Below are 13,407 nucleotides of genomic sequence, written 5' to 3' on the forward strand. Positions count from 1 at the left end.
AACATGGCAGCCTCCTTCATGTGCAGTTCTGCCCGGGCCCGGCAGAGGCCGCTTTGTGTGGGGCGGGGGGGGCTGGACTCAGCCTGGTTCTGGCGGGGGAGGAGGGCAGGGAGAGACGGAGCCAGGCGGGTGCGCAGATCTCAGCTGACACTGACCCGCCCAGCTCCGATCAGCCCCGGAGCCAGGCAGAGAGCTGGAGTAGAGGCTGGAGCCCGGTTACATGTGCGCGACAGGCTCCCTCCTCCCCCTCCACAGAGGCTCTGAGCTTCCCTTTCCCTGCTGCTCATTTTAAACCTTCCGAAATGAGTCAGGGCTCAGAGGAATGTGGAACTCAGCTACAGCCTGGGGCCAGCTGCAAGCCTCGCTCTAACTTACAGGGCTGCACGTGGGTGCCTGCTTTGAAATGCACAAGAGTCCCTAGCTGGGGCTCTTGTGTATTTCAAAGCCATGGAGGCTGGGGTCAGGGGGAGACTCACAGTCAGGGTTGGCCTGTGTGAACTAGTCAGTCGCCTAGGGCGCCAAGTGAAATAGGGCCACATGGGCCAGGCACTCCCAGCCCCACCACCCTAACACCTGGGTCCTGCAGTCGGTATTGCTGCCTGAAGTGCTGGGGAAGCGTGAGCACAGAGGTCAGCTGTGAGCGCCTGCTGGAGCACCCAGCTGGCCATGAGCCCATGTGCAGAACTGCCTGGCTGGCCAGGAGCAGTTGCTGCATCGCTCTGAGCAGGCACTCGGCCATGTGCTCCGAGAGGCCACTGGGCCGCACTTCATTCGATTATAAAAATGTTCTGGCGGTCTGCAAAAATTTTGATTGGGCTGCATGCAACCTGCCAAATGCCAGTTTGACATGCCTGGTTTGGGGGGTACAATTACTTCATGCGCAGCACCTTGAAGCAAACAGTCCTTTTGTAGCAGGCGGCATCCAAAAACAGAATCTTTCCAGTTTGTTTGACTGGATCACAGGTGGGTGAGGTTCTGTGGCCTGTGATGGGCAGGAGGTCAGATTAGCTGCTCGTGATGGGCCCTGCCATCTTTACAGTCTGCGCTTCGCTTAATAATGTTCTGTTACTTCCTTTGCAGAAGCGTTCCTGGGCCTATGGACCATCTCTCCCTGTGCACTGACTGATCAGATAAGTATTATACAGTCGCAAACCTTTTCCTGGAGCAAACTCTCTGTTCCCAGCCTTGGCTCCCACTAGGTTACTGTTGGTTCTTTAGAGGATCTTTCTGCTCTCTCCCCTCAGGTCCAGCTCTGAGACCAGCTCATCATTCATCCCCGTTAATGACATTTGTTTTATCTGAGTACTAAGGAGGATTTGGCTGCCTGTCATCAGCTAGGGAGGGGTCAGGAATCACAGAACCAGAGGTGAATCAGGTGAGCAGTTTTCCTTCCGAATGATCCCTGGGAATGCAGGCCTGGCCGCTCTGGGGAAGGTTACAAACCAGGTCACTTTGTAGCTCCCCTGTTCTCTGATGTTCTGAGAAATCTACAATCTCAGGAGCTGAGAGGGAGCAAGGCCAAACTCCTCAGTGGTATTTAGGTGCCTGACCCAAAATTTGAATGGCTGTTTGATCCCATGTGTCTGTCTGCCTAGTAGAGAGAGAAGGGTTTCCCAGTTGCAAGGAAGCTCTTCAGCTTTGGACTCCTCTCTCCATGACTAGCTGTGAGCAAAATGTGACACTACAGCGGGTTTTAGAGTTTAGGGGCTCTCAGCCTTGGAGGGTTGGGATTGGGTGTTAAATGTTTGCATTTGTACTGCCCTAAGCAAGAATGGGGTCCCAGTGAGCTGGCAGGTCTTGAGGGCTGGAGGCCGGATATGGAAAACTTGAAGCTCTCCTGGCTACAACTGTGCATCTGTGCAAGTAATTAGAGATCAGGAGTGAGTCTGTGAGGGCCCTGACTCCTGGAGTCGCATTACCATCATAAATTGCTTCTTTTTTTGTTTTTAAGTGTTGAGTCTTTGGGAAGACAAGTTTGGAATTATAACCTGAGAGTCAGCGATCATCCCCAGGGCTCTTCAGACTCAAGAGTTGGGGGAGCTGCCCCATGCATCTCGTTGGAGTGTTAACCCCATGGCCTGCTGTTGAAGGCCTCCCATCAAGACAACTCCATCAAGGACTCTGCATGGGGCAAGAGGGGCAGAGTGCAGGAGCAGGATCCCCAAGTAAAGACACAAGCCCTGCATCTTGGGAACAAGGTGACACACAGACCCTGGATTGAGGATTATGGACTTTGTGAATCCCAGAACCAAGGGGGGAAGCTGGGACAAAGACTATAACCCAGGACGGGTGAAGAACTTGTGGTGTTTCATTTCTATTTGCTTACCCTGGAAGAGGGAGGACACGTGTCGGTGCAGTGACTGTGAAGAGCTAATCAGAATTTACTGCACAACCACTGAGGGGGAACTGTGGGAAACTGAGGAACAGGCTTCCTAAATGCCAGGCCAGGTAAGGGCCGTACAGAGGCCAGTGTGTGGTAACTTGTGGCTGGTTGGAGTTTTTGATGCAACGTTTCGTGCTGCTATGGGAGGTGCTGGTAGTGCTGTTCGTTACCTAGAGCACTTTGTCGTATGAAGCTCTGACTTCACGTGTCAATATTCAGATTATTATACCTTCCCTTCCTTGTGTACACTGAATGCTTCAGTGGTGTGATGAGCACCTGTCGTGTGTTTCTGTCTTTAAGGTTTTGTGTTGCTGCCCATCCACCATATAAACCAGGCTGTTTTCCTTTGTCTCCCCAGAAGGTTAAGGGCCTGTTTTACTTCAGTGTTCTATAGTAATGCCTCTCACCATGTTATTTGGGCTTTTTCCATATAAAAACAATCGCCAAGCTCCTCTTGGTCTTCCCAGTGTCTCTGGCCCAGCTTTGTGTTATGGGGTGAAAGCTCCATGTTCAGGGTTTGGGGCCTCATTGGCTGATTTGCATTGTCTTGACTTGGGGGCAGTAGGGTAGATGGAAGTGTTACTGCTGTGGGTCATTCTTTCAATGGTGGGATTTTGAAAGGGAAGGTTTGGCAGCCATCATAGGAGCTGGGTGGCTCCCGTGTAAAATCAGTCACAACTGTAAAGTCCCTAATAGTCTTCATGAAGTCTGCAGGGCTTTTGCCTGGGCATTTAGGTTGGTGGTTTTGACCTGTTTCCAGTGGTTAGTTGGTTTGAGTTCTGTTCTCTTGACTGTCACTCTTGTCACGGAGGATGGGGGGGGGGGGGGGGGTGAAGGAGGCTGGGGGCCTGTTCTCTCTCCCCCAGCCGGCCCTGCAAGGGCCTGTTCTTTCTACCTCCAGGTTCCCTCCCCCCTCCCAGCCAGGGTCTATTCTCTCTCCTCCAGGACAACCCCAAGAGGGGCCTATTCTCTTCCCTGACTCTGGCTCTGCAGCCAAGGCTGAGGGAGGAAAGGGTTTGGGGAGGGGGCGGGGAGGAGAGGGAACGTATCTGATGGGCTGGCAGACAAAATGGCTTGATTTAAAATGGGCGCACGTATTTCTACCTTATTTGTACCTGCCGTAAGGAACATTTCACTTCTGCAAAACACGGGTAGGGACTTAGATAGTTTGAATATAATTTGAACTTTTAATCGTGAATGTTTCAATACGTAATAGAATACATTGTCTAAATCTGGCTGGGGGATCCCTGATAGGGGAGGCCAGGGGTTGGGGGGCTACTTACCTGGTCTGGTGGCAGGCCAGATGGTGGAGCCCCAGGCTTACTGGCTACGTTTTTGGTGGTACCGCTGGCCCCAGTGGTCTCTTTGCAATATAGCTGTTCCTTGTGGGCTCGCTGCCCCTCTGTGGCCACTCTCGGTATCGCGTCCCTCTTTCTGTGCCCCTCCCTTTCCATGTTATGGTGGAAAACTGTCCTGGTCCTGACACTCCCTGTTTTCCTTGAACAAAGAAACCCTGAACTTGCTTTAAGCCAGGATAAGAGGAAGCTGCTGAAGGATAACAAATCTTGTGGCTCTACCTCTTACTGCTTAGGAGGAGTTGTTGAATAGATGACTTGCAGACAGACACGCAGACAGCCTCACAGACACACAAATCTCGACTCTATAGATATAAGTTAAAGACATAGTGAGAAAAGTGATTGTTGAAGGGGTTTCATATCAACAGTCATGGATTAGAGAGGAAAGGGAATCAAATCGGAGATGATTTTATGTCAGTATTTGATTATTAGTGAGAAAAGGGGCCAAGGGCATTTTCGATGAGTTTTTGGACATTAGATAGAAAAGATACTAGGCAGAAAGTATTTCAGATCAATAACTAAGAACTGAAGGAGAAGAAGGGATTTAATCACATATGGTAGTTGGTCAGAGGCAGTTTAATCCCTAACACACCCTCAAATCCAGTATGTGGGGAAATTATGCAGGGCAACTGTTTCCTACCAAAAGCAGAGGTGGCAGGACTTAATGGGGTCAGCTCCCAAACCATCCATGTTTGTGAATTACAGAGAAAAGGGAAAAAGTTTGAGTGGTTTTTTTGGATGATATATAAAAATTTAAAAAGTGTCAATATCTGAAGAAATATTAGATTGGTATTTTATAGTTAGAGAGAATGGGGCAAAATCGGAGAGATTTGAAAGCAATGTTCAATGCTAAGAATGAAAGGATCCAATTGGAAAGGCTTTTATATCCATATTTGATCATGAGAAAGAAAATCCCCTCCTGTTTAATAAAAAGGAAGGAATTTAATTTCCCATAAATAAGGGAAAAGATGATCATTGGAGAATTTCTGTAGCTGATAATGAGAGAGGAAGGCTTTAAGATTTGAGGATGTCTTAAATACTACTGGATAATAAAGCAGAAAGGGCCAGATTTGTAAAGATTTTTGGGCACTTACAGATAGGGGACTAGTGACTTTGAAAAGTGTCCAGTGTCCAGATCCACAAAAGTTTTGGTCTCCCAATCTCCACTGAAATCAATGGATGGTAGGAGCCTAAATACCTTTGCAGATCTGGGTCTATGTGCTTAAGTCCATTTATTAAATGGGAATTAGGTGTTCAGGCTCTTTTAAAAACCCTTCTAGGCACCAATCTGACTTTTCAGACATAAGACCTCAAACATCTGGTCCAGAATGATTTTCTTCCCCTTGTCTAGATGATGCTTTAACAAGAAAATGGAAGAAGGGCTGGTCCCTGTTTCCTTCTAAATGATCCAGGGCTGAACTAAAGTTCTCTTAGATTCCTCCCCCCCCCCCCCCCCCGGGCTTTTGTACTTGAATATGGAGAAAGACATTGCCTCCGTCTGGGGGCTCATTTCTCATTCCATTTTCAGCTATAGCCACTTCCTCTTTTGGAGGGAAACCATTGGGCTACGTCTACACTGGCATGATTTTCCGAAAATGCTTTTAACAGAAAAGTTTTCCGTTAAAAGCATTTTCGTAAAAATCGCGTCTAGATTGGCAGGATGCTTTTCCGCAAAAGCACTTTTTGTGGAAAAGCATCCGTGGCCAATCTAGACGCGGTTTTCCACAAAAAAGCCCTGATCACCATTTTCACAATCAGGGCTTTTTTGTGGAAAACACTACTGTGCTGTCTACACTGGCCCTTTTGCACAAAAGTCTTTCGGAAAAAGACTTTTGCCTGAAGGGGAGCAGCATAGTATTTCCGGAAAAGCACTGATGATTTTACATGAGATCGTTAGTGCTTTTCCGGAAATTCAAGCGGCCAGTGTAGACAGCTGGCAAGTTTTTCCGCAAAATCATCTGATTTTGTGGAAAAACTTGCCAGTCTAGACACAGCCTTGGGGTGAGTGGATGAGGAAAGGCAAAGGAAGCCATTAACTCTTCACTGGCAAATTTCTCCTCAGATTTGACTTGTCCCCAATTCTCAGATCTGGCTCTCCCACCCTCTCTGGCTATGTCTACATTGCCATTTTTGGCGGTAGAAGATATGCAAATCGCACTCTCATTTGTATATCTTCTGCTGATCCTCTTTGCAGGAGAGGTTTTGCCACTAAAAGCCCCATGTGGACGGGAACATTTGTCGGCTCGTGGGCGTGGTAGACTGGGCAGCAGGGCAGGCTGGTGAGTGGGGCCCTCACTAGCCAGAGCTCAGTCACAGTCTGTGCAAAAATATCAGCCGGCTTGTTTTATTTAGTCCACATTTTGGACAGAGCAGGCTACTGAGCACCTCACAGGTGCTATGGGAACCCACTCAGGCTCCGCTGTGGCTGGGGTGTTCCATGCCGGGCTCCAACCTGCCATGGCCACGGGAGGGGTCCAAACCCAGCCCCAATCTCTTGTGGCCAGAAGCTCCCCCCCCAACTTTGCTGCAGCTCGAACACAGCCGTGACTGGGGTGCTCCTCCCCCAGCTACATCTCTGCTGCAGGTGGGGTACCCCAGCCCAAACCCAGCTAGAGTGCCCAGACCTGTGGGGTGGCTGGAGGTGCCACAAACCTCCATCCCTGGTCCCTGTCCTGCTGTGGCTTAGACCAACTGCAACCAGGGCCCCCCTCCCTGACCTGAACCTAGCCCAGGACTAGACCTGCCAGGGCTGGGGCGCCCCATCCAGTTTGAACCCAGCCATGGACAGTCTTGCCAGACCTGCCATGCTGCCCCCCTTCCTACCAGTGAGGTACCCCCCTCCCCAGCCCACAACCAGATCTGCTGCAGCACCCTTTGCCTGGCCTGTACCTGGCTCCTGCCCAGAGATGCTGGGACGGGGACAGGCCTAGCCTGTGGCCACAGTAAGCCAGCCCTTGTGGCTCCCGACTCCCACTGGCAGTTTACACTAATTCGCAGTGAGGGGGTCCACAGACACAAAAGGATTTAGACTGAGACAAGAGAAGGGAACCAACCCCCTTGAGTTCTTTCAGTGACACTGTGTGTGCAGAGGAGCCTCGGCGTGGCTGTGTCTTGACGGGTATCTAACCACCTGGCTGGGACCAGCTGAGCTACACAGGCTCCCTGGGTTAAGGTCACAGCAGCTGGTGATGAGGCCTGGAAATGGCAGCAGCCCCTCAATCAGCAACAAGCCGTGAGCGGCAGGGTGTTTTCACGGGCAGGCCAGCTTTGGGACTTTGCAGTCCAAGGGCCCAGCCCCACCCTTTCAACACACCCAGCTCAGAGCTGGAGGGAATATTTTTAGGTTTAAACTTTTTGAAACTTTGGAGCCAGAAGGGAAAGTAACAACCCAACCTATCCCCCACCCCATTCCAGCAGTCTCAGGGTGCATCTACATGGCAGGGTTTTTCTGGAAAAACAACACTTACGTCCACACTGCAATTGTGTTCTTGTGACAGGTAATCAAAAGAACAGAGGGTTTTTTCTGGCAGCAGTAAACCTCATTCTAAAGGAAGACGCCTTTTTCAGAAAAAGACGTGTGTGGACAAGAAAGATGGATTTTTTTTTGAAAGAAGAGGCATCCAGGAAAAAGCACAGATGCCCTGGTGGCCACCCCGTCCACAGTAATCCCAAATGAAATGCTACAGAGTGTCCAATCAGTGTGGATGCTCTCTGTCGAAAAATCAGATGGTTGTTTTGATGCACTTTGGCCATGTGGATGCTCTCTTTTGAAGAACACATTTGCTGCCTTAAGTCTAGATCAGTGTTTCTTAAACTTTTTAAGACCGAGAAACATCAAACAATACATTTTCTTTATGAGGAACACCAAGATCTGCAGGGAAATATGCAAATGAGATTGTGGCTCATGCAAATGAATCCCTCATTAGTATATTTTTTGCAGAGAAAACTGGTAGTGTAGACATGGCCACAGTGTATGTGTCTGGCTAGATGCTCACTGCTTCTCTAGTATATTCTCAATTAACACAGTATGTTGCCTTTTCCCCTGAAAAAGATCCCGTGTCCTTCTTATAAGCATAACTAGCTTCATCTGCTGACACCCCCACTCCCTCTGTGCTGTTGGTTTATATTGTAGGAACAGGTCAATCCCACTTCTCTAGCCACGTGTTTCTGCACCTTTCGTCCTTTGCTAGACGCCCCTCAGATCCCTTGGTAGCTGCCTCGTCCCTAAGCTGGGCAGCCTGATGCTCTTAGTTGCTCCTCCACTGGACCCATTGCCTGGGCTTTGTCATCTCTGGCCCCTGGCTCTGAATGTTTTCCAGTTCCTCCAGGGCCCTTCACTCTAAGTCACCAGCCTCTAGATCCTGAAGAACCCATGCTCAAAGGGTCACTAATATGGTCCTTCCTGATCGAGGGGTACATGTCCAGCCCTGGATTGGGATTCAACAGACCTGGGTCTACCACTTTCCAGTGGGGTGACTTTGGGCAAGACACTGTCCCTTTCTGTGCCTCAGTTTCCCCATCTGCCGAATGGGGATAATGAACCTTCTTTCCTTTGGAAAGTAGGTTGAGTGCTGCTGATGAGACAAGCTAGAGGCGCTTTGCCAATGTATCAACTGTCGTTAATGTGGGGGAAGGAAAAAACTATCAGGGAGTCGGTCCCACCCGTGTGAAAGAGTTTCTAGCAGGACCTGATTCCAGCTCAGGACCAACATTAAAGTCTAGGAAGAGAAGGGTCCTTTATAGTGTCCATGCTAGTGCTTACACCAGTCCTGTTAACAATTCCCCCCTCCCCCAGTTACAGTGGCCTAATGTCTGAGGTGCTGAGGGAGGGGCAACCTTTATTGACCCACGAATGGGCTTGTCTGGCCTTACACTCTGCTAAGGACCGACAAGTTGGGTGGGGCCGAAGGAGCAGCCCCTGGGGCATCAGTGGCCAGCCGGCTCGGCCCCAGACCCAGCTGCCATTCAGTGGGGCTCCAGGGGAACCCCTCAAACACCCAGAGGGGCCGGCCAGGGCCAGGTCATCAGCCTTGCAGGGGAGGGGTAGGTGGAGCACTGACATCACAAAGGCCTGTGGCAGGACCTCAGCCTATTGGGGGACAGGGATGACCTCACAGACAGACTCTGACAACAGCCAATCAGGACAGAGGTGCAAGGCCGGGGCAAGCTCAGAGATTCCCGCGGTTTGGCAGCAGCGCGGCCCCTTCCCAGGGTCTCTGCGGGGACCAGATGGAGAATTGGGACCGAGGGGCGGGGGCAAGAGGAGCCTCATCGGCGTTTTCTACTTCCCTGCGGCCGGCAGTGTCGGACCCGGTGAGACGGTCGGAGCCTCAGAGAGGTTTGGAGCCTGCTCAGTTTGATTCCCCTTTGCCCCCTCCCCTCCCTCTGTCTCGCCTTCTCTGCATCTTCCCCCCTTTCCCTGCTCCACCAAGCAGGGTGGGTGGGTGCTGGGGCGGTCGGAGGCCTCACTCAGAGCTGAGCTGGCAGAGCGCTGGGAGCCAGAGGTGACCTGGCCTGTCCTTTTGAACATCTGTTGAGCCCTCTCCCCTCCCCCCGCTGCCTCCGAGCTTCCAGTCTCGCTGCGGATTGGTCGAGTGGGTGGTTATTGACAGGGGAGACTCGCGGCCTTTTGTTCTCTTTAAAACTGTTCTTGGTGAGTCATTATTAATAGTTCCCAGTAATGCTGGAAGGGCCTAACACGTGGGGCTCTGCAGGGGTCTGTTCTGGGACGGTTCTCTTCAATCTCCATCAGTGATTTAGATATTGGCATGGAGAGGGCGCTTATTAAGTTTGCAGATGATACGAAGCTGGGAGGGGTGGCAAGTGCTTTGGAGGAAGGGTCAGAATTCAAAGTGATCTGGACAAACTGGAAAAATGGTCTGAGGTAAATAGGATGAAGCTTAATAAAGACAAATGCAAAGTGCTCCACTTCGGAAGGGACAATCCACGTCACACACACAGAACAGGAAGTGACTCTCTAGGAAGGAGTCCTGCAGAAAGGGATCTAGGGGTCAGAGGGGACCACAAGCTAAATAGGAGTCAAAAGTGTGACACTTTTAGAAAAAAGCAACCGTGATTCTGGGAGGCACTAACAGGAGTGTGGTGAGCAAGACAGAAGAAGTCGTTCTTCCGCTCTACTCTGCGCTGCTTAGGCCTCACTTGGAGTCGTGTCTCCAGCTCTGGGCACCATGTTTGAGGAATGAATTGGAGAAATTGGAGAAGGCCTGGAGAAGAGCAACAAAAATGTGGAACAGTTTAGAAAACATGAGAGTGAAAGAACTGGGCTTGTTTAGTCTGGAAAGGAGAAGACTGAGAGGGGACGAGCAGTTTTCAAGTATCTAAAAGGGTGTCACAAGGAGGGGGGAGACAAACTGTTCTCCTTGGCCTCTGAGGACAGGACAAGGAGCAATGGGCTGAAACTGCAGCAAGGGAGGTTTAGGTTGGACATTTGGAAAATGTTTCTGCCTGTTGGGAAAACTTCCTGTCAGTGTTGTGAAACACTGGAACAAATTGCCTGGGGAGGTTGCGGAATCTCCATCACTGGGGATATTTCAGAGCAGGTTGCACAGACACCTGTCAGGGATGATCTAGACGGAGCTGGGTCCTGCCGTGAGGGCAGGGAACTGGACTTGGTGGCTTCTCAATGTCCCTTCCCATTCTACTGTTCTGTGATTCCCAGACCAGACGGATCAGTCCCAGACCAGCAGGGCTTGCGGGGGAGGTGTGTGTGTGTCGGCAGGAGGGGGAGTGATCAAGCTGTTTCTCTACCTACCTATCTCTGGGCAGTTCCCGAGTCTCTCTAAGGGCCAGGGCTGCTCACACACTTGCTGGCGGTGCCCATGAGCAGTGGTTGGGCTGTGGCTGGTTGTACAGCTCTGGGCTCTGATTGTCCAAGTGTCCCAAGGTGCTGGCTGGGGGCAGGACACCAGCCGTGTGGGGGGAGGGGACGGTGATGCCACAAAGGCCTGTGGGGGGAAGGAGCTGGGGGGGGGGGCTGAGCTCATGGAGATCCCCTGACATCAGCTGCAAGGCAGGGCAGCCTCAGACACCCCCCCCCCAGCCCTTTCTGGCTGTGTGGGAGCCCCCCAAAGAGGCGGGGCTGGAATCGCTCTGAGACCGACCCCTCGGGGGTGACCTGGGCCAGCCCTTGGGACATCCCCTGAGACCTCTCGGCCGCCCCCTCTCCCAGTCTCACTACTGATTGGCTGAGCAGGGGGCCATGGTGAGGGAGGAGGTTTCCCAGCGGTGACCCCGGCTCCTCTTCCTTTGCAGGCTCCGCACGGCGGGGTCTGGCCTCGGGCCGGCCCTGCGGGGGGACCTGCGGGCAGAGCCCCACACGGGCGCGCAGACAGCGGGGAGGTGAGCATGGGCGAGCAGGGGGAGGCTGTTTTCCTTTAGCACTGGGGGGTGGGGGTGGGAAAGGGGAGACAGGGACCCTTGGTCAGGGCTGTGTTGGGCCCTTCCCCCTCCAGGGTCAGGGCTGGGAGTGGAAGTTGATCTCAGGGCCTGGCTGGTTCTGGGAACCTCAAATCCCATCCCCTTCCCCTCACAACTCCCCCCCCCCCCACTATGGGATCCATCCACATTGCCCTAGTCTGGAGAGACAAGGCCCTTCCCAAGAGCCAGGCCCCATGGATCCGACTCGCTCCCCTGAGCACCAGGGCCCAGCCCCGGGGATGGGGATGGGGGCTCGTTGGCACAGGCTGGGCACAGGTCGTGGGGAGGGAGGCGCCTGGCCCAGGGGGGTTGGGAGCAGAACTCTGATGGGCCCCGGCTCCTCCCTTCCATCCCAGCTCAGCACAGCCCCCAGTAGGGAGCTCGGGGCCCAGCTGGGACGGTCCCTTGGGGGCCCAGCCGAGGACACCGGCCGGCCGGCCAGGGAGGGGGCTGACCCCTCTGTCCACTGCTGCTGGGCCAGAGGTGAGGGACCCCGCTGGGCAATGGGCCGCTAGAGCAGACACCGGCAGATGCCAGGCCAGGGGCCCTGTGGAAATGACCCGCCCAGGCTTCCACCTGCAATGGGAGTAGGGTTACCAGGTGAGTAAAAAAAATATTGGACACACTTGATCTCAGATGAGGGTGGGGGGCCGGGCCGGGAGGGAGGCAGGGCTGGCCGGGGGAGGGACGTGGGTTGGGGCGGCCAGTGGGAAGCAGGCCTGACGGGGGGGAGAGGCGAACAGGTGAGGGACAGCGGGACTGGACGGGGGCCCAGCGGGAAAACCAGAAAGTCCCGACATTGCTCATGCCCGGTGAGTTCTGACTGTTCTCACCGGGCAGAGGGCACAAAAACTGGACTGTCTGGTCGAACACTGGACACCTGGGACCCTGAATGGGAGCCCTGGGGCAGCCGGATGCTGTGGGGGAACAGCTGGCATGGGGGGGGGAGGCGGTAGCAGCTCCTGCAGTGATAGGCCAGAGGGGTCTGGCCCTGGGGGCCCTAGAGAGGCGCCGCCCAGAGCCAAACCCCCACTTCCCCTGGGTCCCGGGCCCCGCATATGACAGGCCCTTGCTGTCTTGGGACAGGAGGAGCCCGGCCACGGGGATGCACCAGCTCCCCCACCCCCAGCTTGGCTCCAGGGCCGGTGTTGCCTGCAGGGAAGGAGCTGCCAGCGGGAGTAGGAGCATCAGTTGGAGCTTTTCCTGCTCACGCCGGGACCAGAGCCACGGACCCGACCCTGCCCTGGACCGGGCACCAGGGGAGAAGGAGGAGCTGCCCCCCGCGGGGGATAGAACCTCCCCTTCTCCATCTCCTGTCCCTGGACAGGGACCTGCACAGCCCAGTGAGTCAGGGCCAGCTTATGGACTGTAGCCATTGGGCTGCACAGCCCTGACTAAAGGGGCAAGGTACCGACACTGGCCATTGGGCCACACTGGTTGGACTAAAGGGGCAAGAAACTGACCTTGGCCATTGGCCAAACTTCTCTTAGAAAAGGGGCAATGTACTGACACTGGCCATTGGGCCACACTGCCCTTAGAAAAGGGGCAATGTACTGACACTGGCCATTGGGCCATACTGCCCTTAGAAAAGGGGCAATTACTGACACTGGCCATTGGGCCACACTGCCCTTAGAAAAGGGGCAATTACTGACTCTGGCCATTGGGCCATACTGCCCTTAGAAAAGGGGCAATGTACCGACACTGGCCATTGGGCCATACTGCCCTTAGAAAAGGGGCAATGTACTGACTCTGGCCATTGGGCCACACTGCCCTTAGAAAAGGGGAAATGTACTGACTCTGGCTATTGGGCCAAACTGCCCTGAGAAAAGGAGAAATGTACTGACACTGGCCATTGGGCCACACTGCCCTTAGAAAAGGGGCAATGTACTGACTCTGGCCATTGGGCCACACTGCCCTTAGAAAAGGGTCAATGTACTGACACTGGCCATTGGGCCACACTGCCCTTAGAAAAGGGGCAAGGTACTGACACTGGCCATTGGGCCACACTGCCCTTAGAAAAGGGGCAATGTACTGACTCTGGCCATTGGGCCAAACTGCCCTGAGAAAAGGGGAAATGTACTGACTCTGGCCATTGGGCCACACTGCCCTTAGAAAAGGGGCAAAGTTCTGACTCTGGCCATTGGGCCACACTGCCCTTAGAAAAGGGGCAAGGTACTGACACTGGCCATTGGGCCACACTGCCCTTAGAAAAGGGGCAAAGTTCTGACTCTG

The 13,407-nt window shown here is 53.3% G+C and overlaps 2 long non-coding RNA genes across 2 annotated transcripts; both read left to right on the top strand.

Annotated features, from left to right (window-relative positions):
* Positions 1-384: 384 nt before the first annotated feature.
* Positions 385-4,505, top strand: LOC142823199 (uncharacterized). Its single transcript, XR_012898497.1, has 2 exons — positions 385-1,375; positions 1,952-4,505. It is a non-coding gene; the product is annotated as an uncharacterized LOC142823199 (long non-coding RNA).
* A 1,031-nt stretch (positions 4,506-5,536) lies between these two features.
* Positions 5,537-12,392, top strand: LOC142823200 (uncharacterized). The gene is made up of 3 exons (XR_012898498.1): positions 5,537-9,076; positions 11,011-11,097; positions 12,262-12,392. It is a non-coding gene; the product is annotated as an uncharacterized LOC142823200 (long non-coding RNA).
* Positions 12,393-13,407: the final 1,015 nt, after the last annotated feature.

This window comes from Pelodiscus sinensis, chromosome 32 (genome assembly GCF_049634645.1).
Source record: "Pelodiscus sinensis isolate JC-2024 chromosome 32, ASM4963464v1, whole genome shotgun sequence".
Classification (NCBI taxonomy): domain Eukaryota; kingdom Metazoa; phylum Chordata; order Testudines; family Trionychidae; genus Pelodiscus; species Pelodiscus sinensis.